Source organism: Macrobrachium nipponense, chromosome 21, assembly GCF_015104395.2.
Source record: "Macrobrachium nipponense isolate FS-2020 chromosome 21, ASM1510439v2, whole genome shotgun sequence".
Lineage (NCBI taxonomy): Eukaryota > Metazoa > Arthropoda > Malacostraca > Decapoda > Palaemonidae > Macrobrachium > Macrobrachium nipponense.
This window is the reverse complement of record NC_087212.1, coordinates 43,180,680-43,207,428: the sequence shown is the minus strand read 5'-3', so window position 1 is coordinate 43,207,428 and position 26,749 is coordinate 43,180,680. Positions and strand designations below refer to the sequence as shown.

General features: G+C 45.9%; 1 protein-coding gene across 3 annotated transcripts in view; it reads right to left on the bottom strand.

Moving 5' to 3' along the window:
* LOC135197973 (RAC-alpha serine/threonine-protein kinase-like) overlaps positions 1-24,661 on the bottom strand; it is a 174,109-nt gene extending 149,448 nt beyond the window's left edge. For 2 of the 3 annotated variants that reach the window (XM_064225286.1, XM_064225287.1), the window contains exon 1: positions 24,476-24,661. The gene's annotated coding sequence lies outside the window, so the exon portion shown is untranslated. Of the gene's footprint in view, positions 1-24,128; positions 24,386-24,475 lie in introns of those variants that run through there. The other variant, XM_064225288.1, reaches the window with a different exon arrangement.
* Positions 24,662-26,749: the final 2,088 nt, after the last annotated feature.

Sequence of the window (26,749 nt, the reverse complement as noted above, 5' to 3'; positions counted from 1 at the left end):
ATTTGACATAAGACTTCATGGACGTAGTCTATAAGTCTTTTTCCTGGATGAGCCTCTGACTAATGAATGAGAGCTCTTTCGAAATTTTGTTACTTATCCGCTTATGCGATAAAATGTTATTAAGAACTTTGTCAATGAGAACTAACCCAATTGCATGACGGAAAGTAATCCAGGAATTCGAGCATATAGCCTTCCCGATTCCCGCAGAAATCGAGGAAGGGGTAGGATTCCTGATTAGAGACTGGGCTTACGACAGGAATGACCTTAATGTTCCCCTTCGGCAGCGCAATCCCGAAAGCAGACGAGGCGTTTTATGACACCGAAATCTGCTTACAGTTTTCCTGGAATTCATCAAGATGGATTCTCTTGAACGCTCCCTTCGTAGAAAGAGAAGTAGACATCTTGACGAGACCAAACTCCTTCCTCTACTTCGACGACGCCCTCTTGAAGAGCGTTCTTGCAGGATCCTGCCGAAAACGTCTTGATGCGTAGGACGCCTATCGTTCTGAAGAACGTCCTGGCAAGTGCTCTACCGAGCGTCATGACGTGTAGGATGCCGAGCGTCTTCAAAAGCGTCCTCGCTAGCGTCTGGCGAGCGTCCTCGCTAGCGTCCTGGCGAGCGTCCAGATGTGTAAGACATCGAGCGTCTTCCAAAAAGCTTATCAATGTTTATGACGTCGAGCGTCTTCTGAAAGGCCACCCGAAAAGCGTCCTGGAGAGCCGCACACTGCTCCTGAAGTGTGAGAGCCCTATAGGAAGACGTAAGGCTATCGTCTCCAAGACGGCCTTAAAGACTTTCGTTACCTTCTAACAAAGACGGTGGCCGCTGTGCAACATTTTGCGTCTTAGTAATGCAAAGAACATATCCAGACACGCGCTCAAAAAAAGGAACGCCGAGCGTTCCGAAAGGCATCGTCGCGAGGTGCTTGCCGAACGTCCTGATTGCATTCTTTGAGCGTCTTGAAGAGCGTCCGGAATAGAAGAGCGACGAACATCAAGGGAAGCGTCATAGTGAATGACGTGCGTCAACACGAGTAACTTGAGAGGCTTCCTAAGCATAAGTACGGTGATCGTCATCAGGACGAGTCTTCAGGACGTTCGCCACTCTTGACAAAAACGACGGCCGGCTGTGCGACATCTTGCGTCTTTGTCACGCTCATCGACACTGCAGAAGGGCATTTAAAAGGACGCCTGTGTGTTCTTGGGTATGAGGAATTCTTTGCCCTTCTCCTGTCGAAAACTAGGATAGTCTGTCCAGTGTCATCTCTGTCCGCTGACAGAGCGTCCCTTAGGGACGAGTAAGATGCGTCTTGGCGAGCTGTTTGACTATGCAAATCAGCTTGCCGGACGTCAATCTTATGAGCTTGAACAATATCCCGTTTCGTAGTAAAGCGAACGTCACATAACGTATACATAACGCCATGAGGGGAGGAGGAAACCTTAGCCGATGACAAATAAGACCTCCTTGGAGCGTCCACCAAATTGGCGAAATCTCCTTGAGAAGAAGACGGTGCTTTCAATCCTGCTTCTTCTCCTGTTTCGTACCAGATCCCAGCTCTCCCTTTCAGTCTAGATGGAGGAAGTGCAAACGAAGTCTTCCTCTCGATAGAGCGTTGAATGTCTCGAAAGGCGTCCTTGTGAGGGTCCTGCCTTAAGGACATTTTTAATCTCTTGACCAAGACGACAGCCGCCTGTGCGACATTTTGCGTCTTTGTCACGCTTATCGATATTAAGTCAAGCCGAAGGGACGCCAGATCGATGTGGGTTCCCCGTAACCCTCCTTCGGCTTTCGACATGCCCTCTCCCTAGTCCTGGAGTCCGACAGAGGTCCAGGCCTAGAGGCGTTATGGGGCGGATCTGACGTTCCCTCCTGACGAGAGAGAGGACGTGAAGCGTCCTCTCTCTAAAGCTTCTTAGAGGGCGCGAGTCCTTCCGAGATCCTCCCAACCTTGCGGGGAGGACGCCTCGGAGGACGAGAAGCAATCTTTCATGATTCGTGCACGTGCACGATCTTTGGCAGCCTTATCCTGCCGAAGGGACGCCAGATCGGTGGGGGGGGTTCCCGTAACCCTCCTTCGGTTTTCAACTTGCCCCCTCCCTGGTCCTGGGAGTCCGACAGAGGTTTGTTAGACCTAGAGGCGTTATAGGACCGATCTGACGCCCCCTCCACAACACTAGGGGCAAAATCAACATCACTACACTCACAACACTGATTGGAGAGCGAGCACTTTTTCAAGCTTACTTGATGTAATCCACAATAATAGAAAAGGCATTACTTCTCACAGAACTTCCTCTAGGCCCGTAAGCCATACCACAGGGTTTTAGGCAAAATAAAAGTAAACTACTGGTACTGTGGAGGAAGACCTCCTGATTCTATCACGCTCTAATTTGCGTACATACGAATCATACGTCTCTTTCGGAATCAGTCAACATTACATAATTACACTGATCCTCTCAACAAAGAAAACATGTAAACGTCATGTATACTAAACGAGTGTCTACCGAAGGTTTCGGTAGCCTCCCCTTACCCGTTGCAGACAACAAAATCTGAAACTAGGCTACCTAGATTCAGACATCATATGCAATGAAAAAATTTTAATTAATTTATGATAGCGTATGCCTAGCCACAAATCCAAGTCAATCATTCAAAAAAATAAGTAGGATACTGAAGCTGGTTAAGGCTAATGAAGTTTCAAAATCCTAGGCGGAGGTAGTGGAAAACAGGTGTTTTCACTACCGCGACAGAGAAAAATCTGAATAGAAAATGGGAATGATTCCTATATCCGCCTCCCAGCGGCGGGAATGGGTACTAACCACCTGGCCGCCCACTGCGAGTGCCGGGAGTTTTGAAATTCTGTCGGACGTCGGAGAAATGATATTGTCATGTTACAATAAAGTTTTATACATACTTACCTGACAGATATATACTTAGCTATAGACTCCGTCGTCTCCGACAGAATTTCAATTTCAAATTTCGCGGCACACGCTACAGGTAGGTCAGTGATCTACCGCCCTGCCCTGGGTGGCAGGACTAGGAACCATCCCCGTTTTCTAATCAGAATTCTTCTCTTCCACCTGTCTCCTGCGGGGAGGACTGGGTGGGTCTATTAATCGTATATACTGTCAGGTAAGTATGTATAAAACTTTATTGTAACATGACAATATCATTTTTATACATTCAACTTCCCTGCCAGATATATACTTAGCTGATTAGCACCCATTGGTGGTGGGTAAGAGACAGCTAACTACTGAAATAGACAGGTAAACAACATATGTTGTAGGTATTTATAAACCTTGGTTCCTACCTTATTAGGCTGAAGACTTCGCGGCTACTGCCTTGTAGTCTGCTTAGCCTCAAGAGCCTCAGCGAGATAATGATCTATGGCTAAGAGTTCTTGTGGGTCTGCCAATGGGGTCTTATCCACTTACTCGGCAGAGCCTAAAGGCCTTTGTCATTGGGTGCTATTCCACTTACATGACAATACACCTTGTTCAAGGAGCACAAAACGATCCCGATCACCTGATCCTAACATCCATGTTAGTTCTAAGATTGTAAGGAGTCATCCCCGAACTCCTCACAAACAACCAAAAAACTCGAAACATAATTACACTTTCATTACAAAATATACAAAAAAAAAAATTTTTTGTACTCCCCTACTAGTCATACATACCCTTGATCGCCTACCAGCAATGACACTCTGCTCCCGTGCGACAGTAGTGAGCTTGCTACTAGAAAACCAAGCACATATCTGACAAGAGGGTTTATGTACGATAAAAAAAAAAAAAACACAAAATTAAGGATCAGTCTTTGCTCCAAGACCCAGTACTGTATCTGCTGATACAAAAGGACCTAGCGAGAAGCACTTCTCATAGGTCACTCTCACGTCCTTCAGATAATGAGATGCAAACACTGAATTGCACCTCCAATATGTAGTCTCGATGATATTCTTCAGAGACATATTCTTTTGGAACGCCAAAGACGTTGCTACTGCTCTTACTCATGCGTCTTGACTTTTAGAAGACCGAAGGATTGCCTCCGAGCAGTTCTTGTGAGCGTCCGTAATAACGCTTCTCACAAAGAAAAGCCAAGGCGTTCTTGGACATGAGTCGTTTGGGGTTCTTCACTGCACACCAAAGACCTTGTTGACAAGCTCCCATCTGTCTCTTCCTCTCTAAATAGAATTAAGAGCTCTCACTGGACAGAGAGATCTCTCTATCTCTATGCCTACCAGGTTAGATAGGCCTTTTACCTCAAAACTTCTGGGCCAAGGTTTTGATGGGTTTTCGTTCTTTGCCAGAAATTGTCTGGAAAGAACAGATGGCAGCATCTCCTTTGAACCCCACCGTGGAATCCAGAGCGTGTAATTCGCTCGTCCTCTTGGCTGTAGCGAGAGCCACTAGGAAACAAGCATTTCTAGTGACGTCGCGGAAGGACGCCAGATGTAAAGGTTCGAATTTGTCCGATGAAAGGAATTTCAGGACCACGTCTAGATTCCAACTAGGTGTTCTAGGAGTAGCTGCTTTCGACGTCTCAAAAGATCTAATTAGATCGTGTAGACCTTGTCGTTAGCAATGTCTAGGCCTCGATTCCTGAAAACCGAAGACAGCATGCTTCGGTATCCTTTTATTGTCGAGACAGATAGGTGTGACTCTTTCCTCAGAAAGAGGAGGAAATCGGCAATATTCACTATAGAGGTACTGGAGGAGGACAGCTTCTAGAACCTACACCACCTCCTAAAGACTTCCCACTTCGACTGGTATACTCTTCTAGTCGAAGCTCTGCGGGCTCTAGCGATAGAGCCCGCCAGCCTCGCGAGAAAAGCCTCTCGCTCTGACAAGTCTTTCGATAGTCGAAGGCAGTCAGAGCGAGACCTGGGAGGTTGTGATGAAACCTCTCGAAGTGGGGTTTGTGTTTCTGAGTAGATCGTGTCTGTTTGGAAGCGATCTGGGGAAGTCCACTATCCACTCCAGTACCTCCGTGAACCATTCCTGTGCTGGCCAAAATGGGGCTATGAGTATCAACCTTCGTGCTCTTCGAAGCTACAAACTTCCTGAGCACTTCCCCAGGATTTTGAACGGGGGAAAGGCGTAAGCGTCCACACCCGACCAATCCATGAGAAACGCGTCTATTGTGAAGCTCTCGATCCTCTACTAGAGAGCAAAAGGTCTCTATTCTTTGGAGAGGAACGTCGCAAACAGGTCTATGTGAGGTCTCCCCCACAGGGACCAAAGACTTCGACACACTTCTTCGTGAAGAGTCCATTCTGTGGGAAGGACCTGGTTTCTCCTGCTCAGTCTGTCTGCTCTCACATTTTTGATCCCTGAACAAACCTTGTGAGGAGAGTTATGCCTCTTTCTTCCGTCCAGGTTAATCAGGTGTTTTGTCAACTGATAGAGGGAGAACGAGTGTGCGTGCCTCCTTGCTTTCTTATGTAAGCCAGAGCCGTGGTTGTTGTCTGAGTTGATCTGTATTACCCCGTCTCTGACTATCTTTTCGAAGGGACTTTAAGGCTAGGTGTATGGCCACAAGTTCCTTGCAATTGATTGTGCCAGGACACCTGTTCCTTTGTCCAGGTGCCTGACACCTCCCTTGCTCCCAGCGTCGCTCCCCATCCCGACTCCGAAGCGTCGGTAAACAACACTTGGTCTGGGTTCTGCAGAGCAAGCGATAAGCCTTCGTTCTTTTGAAGCTGAGGGATCCACCACCTCAGATGATCTTTTACTTCTTGTGAAAGTTGGAAGATGTCCGAGAGTTGACCCGTCTTCCAGTTCCACACCTCTTTGAGGAAAAACTGAAGAGGGCGAAGGTGAAGTCTCCCTAGCGAGAAGAACTTTTCCAATGAGGACAGGGTCCCTAATAGGCTCAGGTAATCCCTCGCTGAGCTGTCCTTTCTCTCTAAGAAGCTTGAGATTCTCGACAAACCTCGAGTAATTCTTTCTTGCGAAGGATATACCCGAAAACCCCGAGAATCCATCTGAATCCCCAGATAGACCAAGTTCTGGCTGGGGATCAGTTGTGACTTCTCGAGGTTGACGAGCAACCCTAGCGAATCTATCATGTTCCTTGTTACTTCCAAGTCCTCCAAGCACTGACTCTTCGACTTGGCCCTGATCAGCCAGTCGTCCAAGTAGAGGGAGATGTTTATCCCCTCTAGGTGAAGCCATCTTGCTACATTCGCCATCAGGTTGGTGAATACTTGTGGGGCTGTAGACAGACCGAAGCGCAGAGCCCTGAATTGAAAGATCTTGTCTCCTATCACAAAGCGAAGATATTTCTTTGACTGATGGTGAATGGGAACGTGGAAATAGGCGTCTTGCAGGTCCAGAGAGACCATCCAATCTCCTGGGCGAAGCGCCGACATGACAGAGGCTACGTTTCCAACAACCCATACGAAACTTCGTTTTTTCTGGTAGCGAAGCGATTCGGAGCGCTTGACGTCCATAACTGGCCTCCACCCTCCTCCCCCCTATGCCTTTGGTACTAGAAAAAGGCGAATTGTAAAATCCCGGGGAGTGTGGATCTTGTACCAGTTCGATGGCCTCTTTTTCCCACATTTGCTCCACCATCTGAAGGAGAGTCTTTCGCATTAACGGGTCTCTGTACCTCGCTGACAGTTCCCGAGGCGTAGATGTTAGGGGCGTTTGTCGTCGAAGGGGATTACATATCCCTTCTTCAGGACCGACACTGACCAAGGTCGGCTCTCCTTTGTTCCCATACTCCTGCAAAGTTCAGGAGTCTGGCGCCCACTGGTGCTTGGAGGAGCAACAAGTCACTTAGATCTCTTGAATGGTCTAAATGAAGACCTTCCTCTCTTTTCAGAGCTCTTCTTTCTGGCAGGTGGACGAGCCGTTGCACCTCCACGAAAGGGCTGCTGAGTAGGACGAGGTTCCTTCTTAACCGTCGTCACTACCGGTCGTCCTTTCTTGGACGTTTGGTAAGTCGTTTCTTTGTCGCCTTCTCAGTTTAGTTGAGGCGAGATATATCCTTGACTAACTGAGAAGGAAAACAGATGATCTGATAGCGGGGGCGAACAGTAAGGCAGTCCTCTGGCTCGGAGAAACCCCTTTCGATAAAAGGGAACCATACACTGATCTCTTTTTCAGGAGACCAGCACCGAAAAGAGAAGCCACTTCACCTGAACGTCCTGTACTGCCTTGTCCATGCAGGACAGCACGCTATGGAGAATTTCTGGGTTCTTCAGAAACTCCGGAGAAACTCATCCTTAGATTTGTTGGCCAGAACTCCGAGCGACCAATCCAGAAAATTGAACACCCTCTAAAGTGACAAAAAGTCCCTTTAGAAAGTGGTTCAACTCTGAAGTGCTCCACGTCGCTCTGGACCGATACTAAGGAGTGACGTCTAGAGGCCCCTCCACTAAACTGGCAAAGTCGGCATCTGCAGAGGCTGGTAAAGAAAGACCCATAGTCTCTCCTGTCCCATACCAAATACCTCTCTTCCCGTGCAATCTGGAAGGAGGCATGCAGAATACCGTCTTTCCTAAACTCCTTCTTCTTGTCCATCCAAGAATGTAAAGAATGGAGTGCCTTCTTCATTGATATCGCAGGCTTCATTTTCAAGAAGGCCGACGATTTAGCCGTAGCTGAGCTCGAAAAGAGCGAACGAGGAGAAGGAGGAGCTGCAGGACTAAGAGAATCTCCAAACTCTTGTAGTAGTAAAGAGGCCAAGACTTTGTAACTAGAAAGTCCCTCATTAGGCAGGAGGATCGTCGTCAGACAACTCGTCTAACCCTCGATCCGACGAAGGAGAACGTTCCCGTTTTGAGGAAGAGTCCTTCCAAGACCTCCTATGTTCTGAAGGAGAGGAGCTCCCATTTGGCGAAGTGTCATAACCTCCAGGACCGAGTCCCCGACTCTTGACTCCTGGCTCTTGACTCTTGCCTCCTGACTCCTGCCTCCTGACTCCTGCCTCCTGACTCCTGACTCCTGCCTCCTGACTCCGGACTCCTGCCTCCTGGACTCCGGACTCCTGGACTCTTGGACTCCTGACCTCCTGGCTCCTGGCCTCCTTGACCTCTTGACCTCCTGCTCTGGCCCTCCTGGCCTCTTGACCTCCTGGCTCTTGCCTCCTGGCTCTTGCCTCCTGGCTCTTGCCTCCTGGCTCTTGCCTCCTGGCTCTTGCCTCCTGGCTCTAGCCTCCTGGCTCTTGCCTCTTGCCTGGATGCCTCCACACTCTTGGCTCTTGGCTCCTGCCTCCTGGTTGACTCCTCACTGCTGGCTCTTGGTTCCTGCCTCCTGGGTGACTCCTCACTCCTGGCCGGTGCCAGACGTCTGATTGTTTCATCCAGGTTCGTACAGGAAACCTCACCTCGGGTAGGAGTATCGATCCTGGAGGTAGATACCTCCATACGTCTGGAGGATCTTTTAATAGGAAGGGAAGTGTCTTTCCTTCTAGGAGGCTCCTTTGACAGGACTCCTACAAATGACGAAATCTGCTCCTGCATCGCCATCATGAACCTCTTTGTAGCCTCCTCTTTATCCTCTTCGGGAGGAGGGGAAGGAGGAGGGGAGGAGTCCATAGCCTCCACCTCCTGCCTCCTTCTCACTCTGGTTGGAAGAATGGCTCTTCTCGCCTTCTTAACTCCCGATGGAGACTCCTCAGGGAAGTTTTCAGGGCTCGAGTCAATAGTAGGCGCCCTCCAACTCCTCTTGAGAGGCCGAGATCGATCGGAATCTCTCCAATCACGTCTCGGTGATGAAGATCCCGACGACGAGAAACACTCACGTAGGACCGCTTTTACAATAGCTGTCCTTGGCAGTCTGGGGTGTCACAGAAACCGCCGAAGGGACACCTGATCGGTGGGGATTCTCCACAACCTCCTTTCGGCTTTCGACATTCCTTCTCCTCTGGGCATGTGAGCTTGGAAGAGGTCTAGACCTAGGAGCGTTGCTGAGCCGACCAGATGCCCCCTCCACTACACTGGGGACACTTATATCACTGTCTAATGACAAATCACTAGCCTTACCTTGTATGGCAGCCATTTTGTTTTCCATTATTTTGAAGGCTGCTTTTAGATCTGCAAGTTCTTTCGCTGGATCTACAGGTTCTGCAATAGGAGAAGGGGCTGCAATGGAAGGAGAAGTAGCAATACTTACCCTTGGGGAAGATCCCAAGCTTGGAATTAGTTCAGATCTAGAACTACTTAAACTTCTATGAGAAGCCTTCCTCGCTCTCTCTCTTTCTAACTTTTTCAAATAATTAGTTAGATTCTTCCATTCGTTCTCACTCAAGTTCTCACATTCTTTACAAGTATTAGTAAAAGAACATTCATACTCCCTGCACCTCTTGCATACCGTGTGAGGGTCTACCGAAGCTTTCGGCAACCTCACCTTACAGCCTACATTCACACAACGTCTCACAACCATACCAGAGTCAGACATATTTAAAGAAAAATCCAAAATCAAGTCCACAAAACAGTCCACAAAAGCGTATGCCAATCCAACAATCCAGATACGTCACCAAAAGTCGGTCAAGAAGATCAATTGCCGGTGAAAAAAGAAAAACCAATCGAGAGGAACCAACAACAATGTTGATGGTCCGGCGACAGAAGAATTCTGATTAGAAAACGGGGATGGTTCCTAGTCCTGCCACCCAGGGCAGGGCGGTAGATCACCTGACCTACCTGTAGCGTGTGCCGCGAAATTTGAAATTCTGTCGGAGACGACGGAGTCTATAGCTAAGTATATATCTGGCAGGGAAGTTGAATGTATAAAATACAGCTATATATATATCTGACAGGTAAGTTTCATGAACAAAACCTTGGTTCCTACCTGTGTTAGCGAAAGACTTCATGGCTACTGCCTAGGAGCCTGCATCGCTTCAAGAGCCTCAAGCGAGGTAGTGACCTCTTGCTAAGAGTTCTTGATGGTCTGTCAAAGGGGTCTTATCCACTTACTCAACAGAACCTTAGGATCTTTGTCAATGGGGTCCTATCCACTTACATGACAAAACACCTTGCCTAATGGCATTATCAAAGAGCACGACACTGATCCCGATCACCTGATCCTATCACCGGGGTTAGTACTACGATTGAAAGGAGTCATCCCCCAACTTCCTTTCAAACAACCCAAAAAAACTCTACACCAATTTTGTTACAAATAATCATTAAAGAAAACAAAAACAAAAATTATTTAAGGATCAGTATCCACTCCCTGCCCCAGCATAGTATCCGCTGATACATACGGACCAAGAGAAAAAAACATTTCTCGTATGTTACTTTTACATCCTTTAAATAATGGGATGCAAATACTGAGTTACATCTCCAATATGTTGCTGCTAAAATGTTATTGTTATGATACAATAAAGTTTGTTCATACTTACCTGGCAGATATATATATAGCTGTATTCTCCGACTCTCGACAGAATTTCAAAACTCCCGGCACACGCAGTGGGCGGCCAGTGGTTAGTACCCATTCCCGCCGCTGGGAGGCGGATATCAGGAATCATTCCCATTTTCTATTCAGATTTTTCATACCACTGTCCCCTGAGGGGAGGTGGGTGGGTACTTTAATTATATATATCTGCCAGGTAAGTATGAACAAACTTTATTGTATCATAACAATAACATTTTGTTCATGAAACTTACCTGTCAGATATATATATAGCTGAATCCCACCATTGGAGGTGGGAAGGGACAGAATAGAAGGATTTAGGAAACACCTCAAGTGCAGATGATTGACATCTTGATTCCTTACCTGTTAGCATAGCTGACTTCTTGATTACTGTCACCGAAGTCTGCTTTTGCTTTACTAGAGTTTGCCAACAAGGTAGTGACCTGTGTAGTTGGTGCGTCTTCCAGATGATCTGTCAACGGGGGCGTGACCACAAGTGACTAGATCATATTGACCATACTGTGAGGGCAACGAAGCTAAAACCACCACCTGACCTAACCTATCGAAGTTAGTCCCATAAAAACTTCTAGGCTAACGAAAGGGAAAGCGCTCAAGCGACCCTCCACCCTTCAAAGTTAAAAGCACACCTATCCCTTTTTCTATAGTAGGATTCGTGCTGCTTCCTGCCTCCAATAATATTTCTACGGATATGTATGGGTTCCTAGCGACTCGCAGATCTATATGTCGTCTTCACATCCCGTCGGGAGTGTGAAGCGAACACAGAGTTGCTTCGCTCAACCGTGGGCACTCAGGATATTACTGTGTCATGCTCTGTTGAAAATGCTTCCGCCCCCCCCGGTCCGCGCCCTCCCTCGTGGAGCACTTACTTTAAAAGGTTTCAAATCTTTGTTCAAACATGACGAATGAGCCTCTTAGAAAGACTCCTTAAAAATAACGCCAGGGCGTTCTTCGACATGGGCAAGTCTGGTCTTTTTACGGAACACCGCAGATTGTCCGAATGACCTTGACTTTCTTTAGTTTTATCAAGATAAAACTTGAGAGCCCAACAGGGCACAGGACTCTCTGTGGCTCTTGCCCAATAATTTGTGCATCCCCTTGATCTCCAGGCCTCTGGGCCAAGGGTTAGACGGGTTTTCGTTCTTAGCAAGAACGGAAGGCTTAGAGGACACCGAATTATGTCCTCTAAAGCCAAAACCTCTGATGATGGCTAAAAACCTCACTAACCCTCATTGCCGTAGCTAGAGTGGTTAGAAAGTTAGCCTTTCTGGTCATGTTTGTATTAAGTTTACAGAAAGGAGAGGTTCGAAATGCTTGACATCAAGAACTTCAGACTACGTCTAAGTTCCATCAAGATTTCCGCAGACCTCAAAGATCGTGAAGGCTTGTGTTTGACAGATCCGAATCTCTGAGCCTAGAGGCCGTCAACAACATATTTCCGTATTCTACAATCGTTGGGACTGTTAGCTTATCCCATACTTCAGACGGAATGGGAAGGCTGGTAAAGTCATTCAGAGGTCAGAGGTAGAGGAACAGTCATTCTTCCTGCCCTAGTCCAGAAACGGCCCACTCCGATTGGTACACTGCAAAATATGCAGCACTGCTTTGCTTTGGCAATGAGACTTGCAATTAATCTTGAAGATCCTCTCGCTTCTTGACAGTCTGAACGCATTCAGACTCAGAGCGGAGAGATTTTAGGTACTCTCGAAGTGAGGCTGTTAGAGTAGACCGATTCTCTCGGAAGGGTCCTTGGAAGGAAAGTGCTCTACTGAAGGACGTGACCTCTGTGAATCCAGCCTCTCGAAGGCCAACATGGGCGATTCAGCGTCTTTCTCACTCCCTCTGACGCCAGCGATTATCTTATTACATTTCCTAAGCTTTTGAATAGGGGAAAAGGGCTAACCAACTATCCCCATTCCATACTATAGGATGGCGTCTATTGCTACCGCTCTCGGATCGAGAATAAGGGCGCAACGTAGAGGAAGCTTCTTCGTCTTCAATATTGCAAAAATCTACGAAAGGACGTCCCCAAAGTCTCCACAACTCTCGACATACTTCTAAGCGAGGATTACTCAAAAGTCAAACGTCAGTAGTTGCTGCCGTCGATCGAGAAGATCCGCACGGACGTGCAATCGTGTAACGAACCTCTTACGGATCGTTACGTTCCGTGCTATGCCGATAACCATCTCTCTTTTCTTGGATATGAGAGAGCTGCGGAATTATCTGAGATGATTTGACCACTCGACCAAAACCTCACTCTTCGAGGAACTGGGAGCCAACCAAATTGCTTCCAATTCTTTTAGATTATGTGCCAGGACCTCTGTCCGGATGCCTGGCTCCCTCTCATTATCACCTGAGGTGATCCTTAACCCATTGAGAGACGTTTAGAATTATCTCTAGATCTTTGATGTTATTTCAGTTCTCCTGTAGGAAAAACTGTAGAGGTCTGAATTGCAGTCTATTCAGGGAAACAAGCTTCTCCAGCGAGGAAATGGTCCCCAGCAGACTCATCCATTCCATCATAAGCATGCTTCCTTCCTAATAAGGCTGCGCTTTGCATAAGCAGGAGAGCATTATTATAGTGCTATGCTGCGGTAGACTCGTACAGAATTCTGTTACAGTGCGGTAAGCAGCGCCGAACATGTCTAAGAGATATCTCTGTTGAAAATTTCTTAGCAAAAGGAAGTCGTTTATTCATGATTACCAGAAATCCCCTCAACCCGAGGCAAAAGTCATGATTGTAGGGCAGAGATACGGTTCGTAAATCAATCCCGCGGGAGAGAGAGACGTAACCGACTGAGCAGTACAACGAGCTACCTAACACTGAGTTGGTGACAGTGTGAGACACTGTGACAGTTACAGGCAGCAGCTTATGTTCACCTTCTCGCAGTCTTATGCCGAGTTGCCAGCTATTCTATTCATCTAAGGAATAGATTTTCCATTATTTGAACAGAAACTCTCAAGTTGGCATATCTAAGCGAAACAGAATTCGCTAATACAGAAGCTGATTTTGTGTTGTCGTAACATTACGCTTAATTAACAAATGTTAAATCGGAAACTCCTGGAAAGTTGCCGGGAGTACCGATTAAATATACTGCGTCATCCACAATGACAGCAACCTCTCGTTTCGCAACTATTCTGCCTGAGTTACCAGCTACTCTCTTCTACGAAGGAATAGGTTCGTTACTATTATCGATCATAAGAAAATTCTCAAGCAGGCATATTTAAGCGAAACATAATTCGCTACATGCAGAAGCTGAGTTGGTGTTGTTGTAACAATACCTTCAAGCATTGTCCTTACACCGGAAACTCCTGGAAGTTTGCAGGAAGGACCGATTAAATACACTTAAAATAACAGTCCTTTCGGTGCCATCTGTAGAGGTAACCACGATATGCGTATATGACTTGAACTTTACATTAGTAATATGACGCGAAGATAAAATACCTAAGTATTGCAGTCACTTGAACATCTAATTCTCTACTACATTCTTTCCTCGACGAGGAAGAGAGAGAGAATGGAAATCGACTGTCTTCATTCTCTTGCCAAGAAAAGGAATAATATTATTCAAATGGAAATCCTCAAGTGAGAACCGAAGATCGAAAAGGAAAGTTCAAGCTTCTTATGATATTTGACATAAGACTTCATGGACGTAGTCTATAAATCCTTTTTCCTGGATGAGCCTCTGACTAATGAATGAGAGCTCTTTCGAAATTTTGTTACTTATCCGCTTATGCGATAAAAATGTTATTAAGAACTTTGTCAATGAGAACTAACCCAATTGCATGACGGAAAGTATCCAGGAATTCGAGCATATAGCCTTCCCGATTCCCGCAGAAATCGAGGAAGGGGCAGGATTCCTGATTAGAGACTGGCTTACGACAGGAATGACCTTAATGTTCCCCTTCGGCAGCGCAATCCCGAAAAGCAGACGAGGCGTTATGACACCGAAATCTGCTTACAGTTTTCCTGGAATTCATCAAGTGATGGATTCTCTTGAACGCTCCCTTCGTAGAAAGAGAAGTAGACATCTTGACGAGGACCAAACTCCTTCCTCTACTTCGACGACGCTCTCTTGAAGAGCGTTCTTGCAGGAATCCTGCCGAACGTCTTGATGCGTAGGACGCCTATCGTTCTGAAGAACGTCCTGGCAAGTGCTCTACCGAGCGTCATGACGTGTAGGATGCCGAAGCGTCTTCAAAAGCGTCCTCGCTAGCGTCCTGGCGAGCGTCCTCGCTAGCGTCCCTGGCGACGTCCAGATGTGTAAGACATCGAGCGTCTTCCAAAAAGCTTATCAATGTTTATGACGTCGAGCGTCTTCTGAAAGGCCACCCGAAAAAGCGTCCTGGAGAGCCGCACACTGCTCCTGAAGTGTGAGAGCCCTATAGGAAGAACGTAAGGCTATCGTCTCCAAGACGGCCTTAAAGACTTTCGTTACCTTCTAACAAAGACGGTGGCCGCCTGTGCAACATTTTGCGTCTTAGTAATGTATCATGAACATATCCAGGACACGCGCTCAAAAAAGGAACGCCGAGCGTTCCGAAAGGCATCGTCGCGAGGTGCTTGCCGAACGTCCTGATTGCATTCTTTGAGCGTCTTGAAGAGCGTCCGGAATAGAAGAGTGACGAACATCAAGGGAAGCGCATAGTGAATGACGTGCGTCAACACGAGTAACTTGAGAGGCTTCCTGGCGAGGGTGAGAGCCGCTCATGAAACGCGAGCGTCCTAAGCATAAGTACGGTGATCGTCATCAGGACGAGTCTTCAGGACGTTCGCCACTCTTGACAAAACGACGGCCGGCTGTGCGACATCTTGCGTCTTTGTCACGCTCATCGACACTGCAGAAGGGCATTTAAAAGGACGCCTGTGTGTTCTTGGGTATGAGGAATTCTTTGCCCTTCTCCTGTCGAAAACTAGGATAGTCTGTCCAGTGTCATCTCTGTCCGCTGACAGAGCGTCCCTTAGGGACGAGTAAGATGCGTCTTGGCGAGCTATTTGACTATGCAAATCAGCTTGCCGGACGTCAATCTTTATGAGCTTGAACAATATCCCGTTTCGTAGTAAAGCGAACGTCACATAAACGTATACATAACGCCATGAGGGGAGGAGGAAACCTTAGCCGATGACAAATAAGACCTCCTTGGGAGCGTCCACCAAATTGGCGAATCTCCTTGAGAAGAACGACGGGTGCTTTCAATCCTGCTTCTTCTCCTGTTTCGTACCAGATCCCAGCTCTCCCTTTCAGTCTAGATGGAGGAAGTGCAAACCAAGTCTTCCTCTCGATAGAGCGTTGAATGTCTCGAAAGGCGTCTTGTGAGGGTCCTGCCTTAAGGACATTTTTAATCTCTTGACCAAGACGACAGCCGCCTGTGCGACATTTTGCGTCTTTGTCACGCTTATCGATATTAAGTCAAGCCGAAGGGACGCCAGATCGATGTGGGTTCCCCGTAACCCTCCTTCGGCTTTCGACATGCCCTCTCCCTATCCTGGGAGTCCGACAGAGGTCCAGGCCTAGAGGCGTTATTGGGCGGATCTGACGTTCCCTCCTGACGAGAGATAGGACGTGAAGCGTCCTTCTCTAAAGCTTCTTAGAGGGCGCGAGTCCTTCCGAGAGCTCCAACCTTGCGGGGGAGGACGCCTCGGAGGACGAGAAGCAATCTTTCATGATTCGTGCACGTGCACGATCTTTGGCAGCCTTATCCTGCCGAAGGGACGCCAGATCGGTGGGGGGGTTCCCGTAACCCTCCTTCGGTTTTCAACTTGCCCCCTCCTGGTCCTGGTGAGTCCGACAGAGGTTTAGACCTAGAGGCGTTATAGGACCGATCTGACGCCCCCTCCACAACACTAGGGGCAAAATCAACATCACTACACTCACAACACTGATTGGAGAGCGAGCACTTTTTCAAGCTTACTTGATGTAATCCACAATAATAGAAAGGGCATTACTTCTCACAGAACTTCCTCTAGGCCCGTAAGCCATACCACAGGGTTAGGCAAAATAAAGTCTACTGGTACTGTGGAGGAAGACCTCCTGATTCTATCACGCTCTAATTTGCGTACATACGAATCATACGTCTCTTTCGGAATCAGTCAACATTACACTAATTACATTGATCTCTCAACAAAGAAAAACATGTATACTAAACGAGTGTCTACCGAAGGTTTCGGTAGCCTCCCCTTACCCGTTGCAGACAAACAAAATCTGAAACTAGGCTAACTAGATTCAGACATCATATGCAATGAAAAAATTTTTAATTAATTTATGATAGCGTAGCCTAGCCACAAATCAAGTCAATCATTCAAAAAAATAAGTAGGATACTTAAGCGGCTAATGAAGTTTCAAAATCCTAGGCGGAGGTAGTGGAAACAGGTGTTTTCACTACCGCGACAGAGAAAAATCTGAATAGAAAATGGGAATGATTCCTGATATCCGCCTCCCAGCGGCGGGAATGGGTACTAACCACCTGGCCGCCCACTGCGTGTGCCGGGAGTTTTGAAATTCTGTCGGACGTCGGAGAATACAGCTATATATATATCTGACAGGTAAGTTTCATGAACAAAATGTCCCTCATCGACATATTCTTACTAAAAGATAGGGAAGTTGCATCTGCACTGACTTCATGAGCTTTAACCCAAAGCAGCTTTAAGGAGTTCTCTTGGCAATTCATGTGAGCTTCTGTTATCACATTCCTGACAAAGAACGCCAGTGCGTTCTTTGACATAGGTCTCTTGGGGTTTCGTACTGCACACCAGAGACTCTGGCGACATCCCTGAAGTTGTGTCTTCTTTTTTAGATAGAACTTCAGGGCCCTGACTGGGCAAAGAGACCTTTCCAACTCTCTACCTACGAGGGGAGAGAGTCCCTTGACTTCGAAACTCCTAGGCCAAGGTTTAGAAGGATTCTCATTTTTAGCCAGGAATAGATGTTGAAAAGAAACCACTGCAGAGTCTTTTTTTAAATCCCACCCAAGAATCTAAAGCATGCAATTCACTGACCCTCTTGGCAGTTGCGAGGGCCAAAAGGAATATGCACTTTCTCGTAAGATCTCTAAACGAGCTTTTATCTGGAGGTTCGAACCTGTCAGAAGTCAAGAACTTGAGGACCACATCCAGGTTCCAACTCGGGGGGAGAGAAGATCTCAATTTGGTGGTCTCGAAAGACCTAATGAGATCATGAAGATCTTTATTCCCTTCTATATTCAGGCCTCTGTTCCTGAACACAGCTGAAAGCATGCTCTTATATCCTTTTATAGTAGATACAGCGATTTCGGTCACAGAGGTATTGGAAGAGGAGAGCTTCTTCGACCTACACCATCTACGGAAGACTTCCCACTTCGATTGGTAGACCCGCAGGGTAGAGGACCTGTGGGCTCTAGCGATTGCACTTGCAGCTTTCCTAGAAAAGCCTCTCGCTCTGACCAGTCTTTCGATAGTCGAAAGGCAGTCAGGGAGAGACCGTGGATGCTTTTGTGAAACCTCTCGAAGTGGGGTTGTCTGAGAAGATCTGTCCTTTCTGGAAGAGATCTGGGGAAGTCCACCGTCCATTCCAGTACCTCTGTGAACCAGCTTCAGCAAGGCCAGAAGGGAGCAATGAGAGTCAGTTTTGTTCCCTTCGATGCAACAAACTTTCTTAGCACTTCCCCCAGCAACTTGAATGGGGGAAAGGCGTAGGCATCTATGCCTGACCAGTCCATGAGGAGAGCATCGATCACTATGGCTCTGGGATCTTCCAGAGAGCAGAAGTTGTCCATCCTCCTGGAGAGGAACGTGGCAAACAGGTCAATCTGAGGTTTTCCCCAGAGGGACCAAAGTTCTTTGCAGACTTGTTCGGAGTATTATGCCCCGTTCCTCCGTCCAAATCAATAGAGCTCTTGCGATCTCGTATAGTGGGAAAGAGTGAGTGCCCCCCTGATTTCGGATGTAAGCCAGAGCCATGGTATTGTCCGAGTTGACTTGGACTACCACTCCTCTGACTTCCGATTCGAAGTACTCCAGGGCTAGATGGATGGCCAGGAGTTCATTTGCATTGATGTGCAATGTTACCTGTTCCTTTGTCCAGGCACCTGCCACTTCCTTTGGACCCAATGTTGCTCCCCATCCTGTTTCCGAGGCGTCGGAAAACAACACTAGGAGAAGGTTCCGAATCAAGAGGGACACTCCTTCGTTTCTTCTCAAGGGGGTTAACCACCACTTCAGGTGCGACTTTATTTCCTGTTGAATGGGAAACAAATCTGACAATTCTCCTGTCTTCTGACTCCACATTCTTCTCAGGTAGAACTGCAGAGGTCTGAGGTTCAATCTCCCTAGGGAAACGAACTGCTCCAACGAGAAAAGGGTACCCAAGAGACTGAGCCATTCCCTCGCCGAGCTTCGTTCTTTCCCTAAGAAGTTCGAGACTTTTTCCAAGCCTCGAGCAATTCTCTCTTGCGATGGAAAAACTCGAAAACCCCGAGAATCCATCTGAATCCCCAGATAGACCATGTTCTGTCTGGGGATCGATTGTGATTTCTCGAGGTTTACGAGTAGTCCGAGTGATTGCGTCAGTTCTAATGTCGTCTCCAGGTCCTTCAAGCACTGATGTTCCGACTTTGCTCTTATGAGCCAATTGTCTAGATAAAGAGATATGCTTATCCCTTTCAGATGTAGCCATCTCGCAACGTTCCTCATTAGGCTCGTGAAAACTTGAGGAGCAGTAGATAGGCAGAAGCACAGGGCCCTGAATTGGAAAATTCTGTCCTGCATCATAAAGCGAAGATACTTCTTCGATGCGGGATGCAGGGGGACACGAAAGTAAGCATCCTGTAGATCCAGGGAGACCATCCAATCTCCGGAACGGAGAGCCGCAAGAACCGATTTGGATGTTTCCATAGAGAACTTTGTGTTCTCTACGAATCGGTTCAATGCGCTCACATCCAGAAATAGTCTTCACCCCCCCGAGGATTTCGGAACCAGAAAAAGACGGTTGTAGAATCCCCGGGAGTGGGGACCCCGGACCAATTCGATGGCTTCCTTTTGCAACATCTGCTCTACAAGGTGCAAAAGTGCTTCTGTCATGGCAGGGTCCCTGTACTTCGCCGACAGTTCCCTTGGGGTCGTCGTTAAGGGAGGTCTGTCTCGAAAAGGGATAAGATATCCTTTCCTCACTACGGAGAGGGACCAGCTGTCTGCCTCTCTCACTGCCCATTCTTCCGAAAATTTCAAAAGTTTGGTTCCTACCGGTGCTTGAAGGACTGAAATATCACTTAGATTTCTTGATAGGTCTGAAGGCAGACCTACCTCTTTTCGCCATTCCTCTCTTCTTCGAGGAGGGTCGAGAAGAGGAACTCCCTCGAAAGAGCTGTTGGGGGGTACGTGACTCTTCATAGTAGGAACGGAGGTCCTCGCTTTCTTTGCGGATTGGGCCAAAAGGTCTTGTGTGGCCTTCTCAGTCAATGAATGGGAAATGTCCCTTACTAACTGAGAAGGGAACAGTTGATCCGAAAGCAGTGCGTAAAGCAGGGACGACCTCTGGATAGGAGTGACTGCTTTTGTTAGGAAAGAACTAAACAAAGTCCTTTTCTTTAAGATTCCTGTTCCGAAGAGAGAGGCCACTTCTCCTGATCCATCCTGAACTGCTTTGTCCATACAGGACAGGACACTATGAAGGACTTCTGGGCTCAGAAACTCTGTATCCTGAGTTTTCTTGGCCAAAACCCCAAGGGACCAGTCTAAGAAGTTAAAAACTTCCAAGACATGGAACAATCCCTTGAGGAGATGGTCCATTTCTGAAGTCCCCCATGTGGTTTTAGCTGATGACAAAGCTTGCCTCCTCGAAGAGTCAACCAAATTCGAAAAGTCTGCTTCGGCCGAGGTCGGGAGAGCAAGACCCAAAGATTCTCCTGTCTCATACCAAATACCTCTCCTTCCTGATAGTTTGGAAGGAGGGCAGGCAAAGACGGTTCTCCCCGCTTCCTCCTTGGATTTAAACCAGTTTCCAACAAACCGCAGAGCCTTCTTCATGGAAATGGTCGGTTTCATCTTTAAGAAAGAGGACAATTTCGAGATCTTGGTGCTAGTGAACAAAGATCAAGGCGAAGGAGGAGCGGCAGGACTTAAAGAATCTCCAAACTCTTGAAGTAACAGGGCTGCTAACGTCTTATAGTCTGATAAGCCCGCAGCTGTATGATCTTCAGAGTCCGAAACATCTTCTAACTCTTGTTCAATCTCCATGGGGGAAGATGGATCAACCGAAGAGGATTGTTTCTTATCGATAGGGGACGAGTCTCTCGCAACATCTAAACCACCCTTGCAAGAGCGACGGCCGAGTGTGCGACAACTTGCATCCTTACTAGGGAGAGGCTGATCATGCGAAAAGACTCTATCATAATTTCTCTCCTGGCAAGAGCTATGGCCGCCTGTGCGACATCTCTCTCTCTTGTCAGAAGAAGGATGTCCTCTCAAATCGCTCTTAACAGGAAAAGCTCTATCCCGACAGGGGCTACGGCCGCCTGTGCGACGTCTAGAGTCCCTTTCAGGTAAAGGCTGATCCTGCTCAAAGCTAAAAGAAGCCTCTTGTTTAATGTCTCTTTGAACAATTGAAGTTCCTCGTGTCTGTCGTTTGGATGTCAATTGTGGCGCATTGCGCCAGGCTGATGCTTCTGGCTCTTCTGGCGCATTTGACGCTTTTCTCCTACTTCCTGTCCGAGGAGTAGAGTACGCAAATTTTGTGCCAGAAACGTCCGTTCTTCCCGTCGATCTCTTTATCGGCAGGAAAGAGTCCTTTCTTCTAGGAGCATCCTTTTTAAGAACTCCTACTAAAGAGGAGATCTGTTCCGGCATTTTTAAGAGAATCTTAGTAGCAGCATTCTCTTCTTCCTTGTCCGAGGTCGGTGAAGGAGGTCTAGAGGAGGTAGGAGACTCCGAGTTGGGAGCTGGTATATTCTTAGCTCTTTCCCTTTCACATGGCGATTCTTCAGGGAAACACTCTGGACTTGAATCCAAAGTTGGAGCTTTCCAACTCCTTTTCAAGGGGCGTGAAAGTTCGTCAGAACTCCAGCCCTTTCTTTGAAGCGAAGAATCAGATGATGAAAAACACTTTTTTTAGGATGCTTTTCCCATAGCTATCCTTGGCTGTTCGGGAAGCCACAGAATCTGCCAAGGGGACGCCTGATCGGTGGGGATTCTCCATCACCTCCGTAAGGCTGTTGACATTCCTTCTCCTCTGGGCCTGGGAGCTTGAAAGAGGTCTAGGCCTGGGAGCGAGATGAAGCCGATCAGACGCACCCTCCACTGCACTGGGGACACTTACGTCACTTTCACTGCGCTTACCTTGTATAGTTTGCATTTGACGTTCCATCCTTTTGAGTGCAGCTTTCAGATCTGCAATTTCCGTTGCAGGATTTGCAGTCTTTGTAGTACATGAGGAAGTAATTATAAATTAAGGATTAGGTGCTACAGTAATTGGCTCATTAGAACGAGACCTACTTACGCTTCTGGAGGAAGCCTTCCTAGCCCTATCCATATCTAATTTCCTTAAATAGGAATTTAAAGTCTTCCACTCTTCCTCATTCAAATCTACACATTCATTACAGTTGTTAGTTACAGAGCATTCATTCTGCCTACACCCCTTACAAACCGTGTGAGGGTCTACCGAAGCTTTCGGTAGCCTCACCATACATCCCTCATTCACACACAGTCTTCTAACTGAAAAGCTAGAGTCCGACATTATGAGAAAAATCCAAATTCAAAATCAATTAACAGTCCACGAAAGCGTATGCCCAACCAAAGATCCAATACGTCACATTTAAAACCGGTCTAGAAGATCAATAGCGATGAAAACACACGAAAAACAAATCAGGAGGAACAACAACAATGTTGATGTCCCGGCCGACAGAGAAAATCTGAATTAGAAAATGGGAATGGTTCCTATTCCCGCCACCCAGCGGCGGGGCGGTAGATCACCTAACTTACCTGTAGTGTGTGCCGCGAAATTCAAATTTCTGTCGGGACGACGGAGTCTATAGCTAAGTATATATCTGACAGGGAAGTTGAATGTATAAAATAGTATTTTTCTCAATCAAAACATATGCCCCTCAATACTAACTTTCCTCTTTTAACGACTTTCTGGTCATTGCAAATTCGGCTCCATAATTCTTTTGGTGCGAAAACAGAGGCCCAGGGACCGAAAACGATTGCGTCACACTACGGCGATAATTCGGCAGTAAAACATCTTCATATATCCAAAAAGTAAATAATAAAGATATATATGCGAATTACGATTATAACAAATACATGAAGAGCTGATAACCTGCATGAATAACTGGTAAACTTTTCTGCAAGAAAGTTGAGTAAAGCAATTATTTACAATAGGTACGAAAGTCAAGATGTTGTGACGTCATAATACAGGACTTAAAAGAACGTTCTAATTCCAAAAAATAATTACTTAAAATTTGAGTCAGAATCGAGTTACTTTTTCAATAACGAATATTTTCAAATTAATCATCATAAATATGTAAAATATTGATGTTTTACTATTTATCTAAAAAATTATCGAAGTGCACTCTTAGTCGTCGTCTTCGACCAAAACAGTTGTTTACTCGGTGAGGGAAAGTTTTCCGATTGTTGTGATGAAAGTGCCCCAGCGTCTGTGGGTACAAGTGGTGTGCGGATTTATCACAGGAAATGGTTAGTTTATTGACACAAGCCACTTCGTAAACATCGAGATGGCGTCAATCTTCTAAATATTTTGAGTTGTAAGTAAAAATGTTGGACGCGTTTTGGTGAGATTTGCATTCCGCTGGACACCCTTTTCACTACCCTCTGTTTAAATCTTAAAATTTGGCCTTAATTTCTAACTTTGGAGAAAATACTTACTTCAAAAGGAGAGTAGAGGTCTTTAGCTCCGTTTCTCACCAACAACAAGTTGCGACTGATGCCCATCTCCGATGTCAGGACACGTTATAATGTACTTTTTTTGGGATTGTTCACGCTGATCGTACATGGTCCACTCTGTACCCTGCGGTTTTTTACGCTAACTATTTATTTAGATTATTATCTAGTGCATGATTCCTCTTCTTTCTACAAAAAAATAGTTAGTTTCCTTGCATGTACCAGGCGGTTGGTGTCATTGTTGACGATTGTTGTGATGAAAGTGCCCCAGCGTCTATGGGTAAAAGTGGTCTGCGGATTTAGCACATGGAATGGAAAGTTTATTGACACAAGTGACTCCGCAAACATCGAGATGGTGTCAGTCTTCTACATTTTTGGTGTTGTAAGTAAAAATTTTGAAAGCGTAATGGAGGTATGTTTGCACTGCACATGGCTAGACATTCATTAACCTCTGTTTAATCTTATAATATGACCTTAATTTCTAACTTTGGAGAAAAAACTTACTTCGAAAGGATAGTAGAGGTCTCAAGCTGTTGCTCTCACCAACGATGACTCGTGACTGGTGCCCATCTCCGATGTCAGGACGTGTTAAAGTACTTTTTCGGAGGGTGGATCCACACGTGGTGAAAACTGGATCAGCTAGTCCAGTCAGTTGTTTCCCCTAAACCTAGGCTAGTACTAACAGCAGCCCTGACCCCCACACATGGCAGTCGCTCCCTTTATTGGTTATGTGAAACTGTCAATAACTTCGCCACCAAATTAGTTTGACTGGATGAACTTTCATGTCAAGTTGAATTCTGATTGATGTCAGTCCACCATAGACTCTATGGTACTTCTTAAGTTTAGCTAAAGCTTAAATTAGCTACATAATGAAACTGCAGAACATACTACCTACCTAATGAAAAGGCTTTTTATGCTGTTACTAAGCTAAGAGAGAGGGAGTGAGAGAGGCTCCATTAGGCTACGACACAAGAGCACTCGCTTCCAGACACCCATTTCAGATTAGCTCGTAACATAGACTATGACGCTCATTAAACCCCAATACAACGAGAGAAGTTAATTGTGAACTACAGTGTAACGTGACAGTGAACGTGGGTCATTATTTCAGCCACATTAACTCCCCTGAATTGAATCTACATCACTATCCTAGTCGGGGTTAGCCATCCCAGTGCTCAAGGTCTTTTGTTGTTCTGTAGTACCTAACTTCTTCACCCCGTATACGAAATAACAGCCTCTGCTCACCTGATTTCCAGTCGACTGGCAAAACTACCTAGACTATACAGCCTCCACGATCACTTTCCGTCCCTGAACAATTAAGGTGACACCATCGTGCAACGCATAACAATAATATCATAACATCACAACAATACGAAGACTTGACCTCCCTACTCAGCTGTGATTGTGTGTGAGGCCTTTCTAGAGACTGCCGAGGGGCAGAAAGACCCTGAACAAACGTCATTTATTTTATCCCTTCATTTATTAGCAGTCTTCGGAGCTACCCGATATATTTCTAAATGAATAACATGCTTAAATATAATCTTGGCATATCATATTCAAATTCAGAATTTCGTTTTCCAAAATAAGACGGGACGTCTCAAGGCATAATATTGGAACGATTCTCATTCTTCTCTACAGATGACCGGATGACCAATGTCACTTGATAAAAACAAATGCCAAATAATGAAGGTTGCCGTTTGAATGATCAATGTTAGCGTTATTTTTCATGGCAGTTGTGATAATGACACATCATCTGAAGTATCGGTAATAAAAATTCACCTTTAAGAGCGTTAAAGAAATGACGAAGAATTTGCCGGCCAAGGGTCCTATTAATGGGTTTTAATTGTAGATAAGCTTAAGCGGCATATATCGCAAAACTTCTTAAATAAAACAATACTTCTAGCATTGGTTGTTAGATCTTCTTATTGGATAGCAGCTTTAACCCCGCCCACCTTTAAGTGGTATTATGCATGCATGCGTGCTTGCATGCTGTGCAGCTATTTCCAATTCAGCGGAACTTCATGCAACGTTGCACATTTCATAAGCAAAACAACCGCATACCCACACAATGTGGGCTGCACAGTGTGTGTGACTTATTCAAGGATGTGATTGTGACTGGCTCTCATGTTGCCTCTGAGATAAGGCTGTGTTTGTCAATCAGGCTAAATTCATATTCATGTGAGTACGCAGGTCCTTTAGTTGCCAGTGTGCATATTCAAGTTTGTTTTGTCCTTTACGTTTGTGCTAAGGCCAATCCCTGTATGGGAAAGATTCAGCTCTATGACCTTGTAGGCTTCTTAACTAATAAAGTGCTATATTATAGTCTGTCGATCTACGGTTATAACACAACGGATTTAGTAAATTATGCGGCTTAGTTGATATTTGTTGTAGTTCAATGTATTTTTACCATATAAGCAGCGACTGTTTTTCTTGACATGACATGAGGTAAACACACCACAGCGAAATTAGTGATCAGATAACCTCCACAAAGTTTATGTTCGTTATTTATGCTTCCTAAATCTCACCCGTCTGCTTATTTATCTGTCCTTGCTGTAGCTTCGATTTTCACGCAACAAAAGAGAGCCATCAGCTTATATATTTTGATAAGTAGAAAACAATTAACGAAAAAGTAAACTAACTGACCATTACGGAAAGTCCCGACCATACTTTATTTGTTATATGCAGGAAACGGTTATACCTTCCCGCAGCTCGTGACAAAGTACCTCTATTCTGTTTGTTTATAAAGGAACCAGTGGTGAGAGAGGCTTACTACAGGGCTGGACGACGACAAGGAGTTTATTACGACGAGGAGTTTATTACTGGTAGATTATCGACCTTACACAGGAAAAATATATGGATGCAAGTTTGTTAAATAAAAGTGAGACATTTGCATTAAGTTTGAACTTCTTTAGTTCTAACGTCTCCGTTATATACTTATGAAGATTATTCCAAGATTTGGTCATAGCTGGAATAAAAACTTAAGATGTGGACATGAACCTACGAAAAGAAAATGCTAATTGGTAAGAATAACTATAGTATATCTAGCACTACGAGGTGGATGGTAGACCTACAGTCTGCAGGGAATGTCTGCAGGCAAATGATGATCAGAATTAGGGGAAAATTTAATCAAATTTGCATGTTAACAGTCGTCATTGGACCAAATTTTGCTGGTGGTAGGTACGGTCATCAATCACTGAGAAATTTGCCGAGCAGTTAGTCTGACAAAACTTTCAGGTATAGATGAAATAGGCTCGGCGTTTCTACACAACCGTGACCAGTTCAGGGGTAACATTAAAATAAATTTCACTCCATTTAGGAGTGAGGAACATGAGGGATATCCTGCTTAGTTTAAATCTTCAAAAAACCATAAGGACGAGACTTATAACAGACATGACCTCATTTTTCATCTGCTCGGAACCTGATTCAGAAGTAAAGTCAAAAGTTCTCCGGCCACTTCCCATGAAAAAGCTGCTTTCCTGATATCTTCCTGTATCTTAGCCATGATGGTAGATGCAGCAC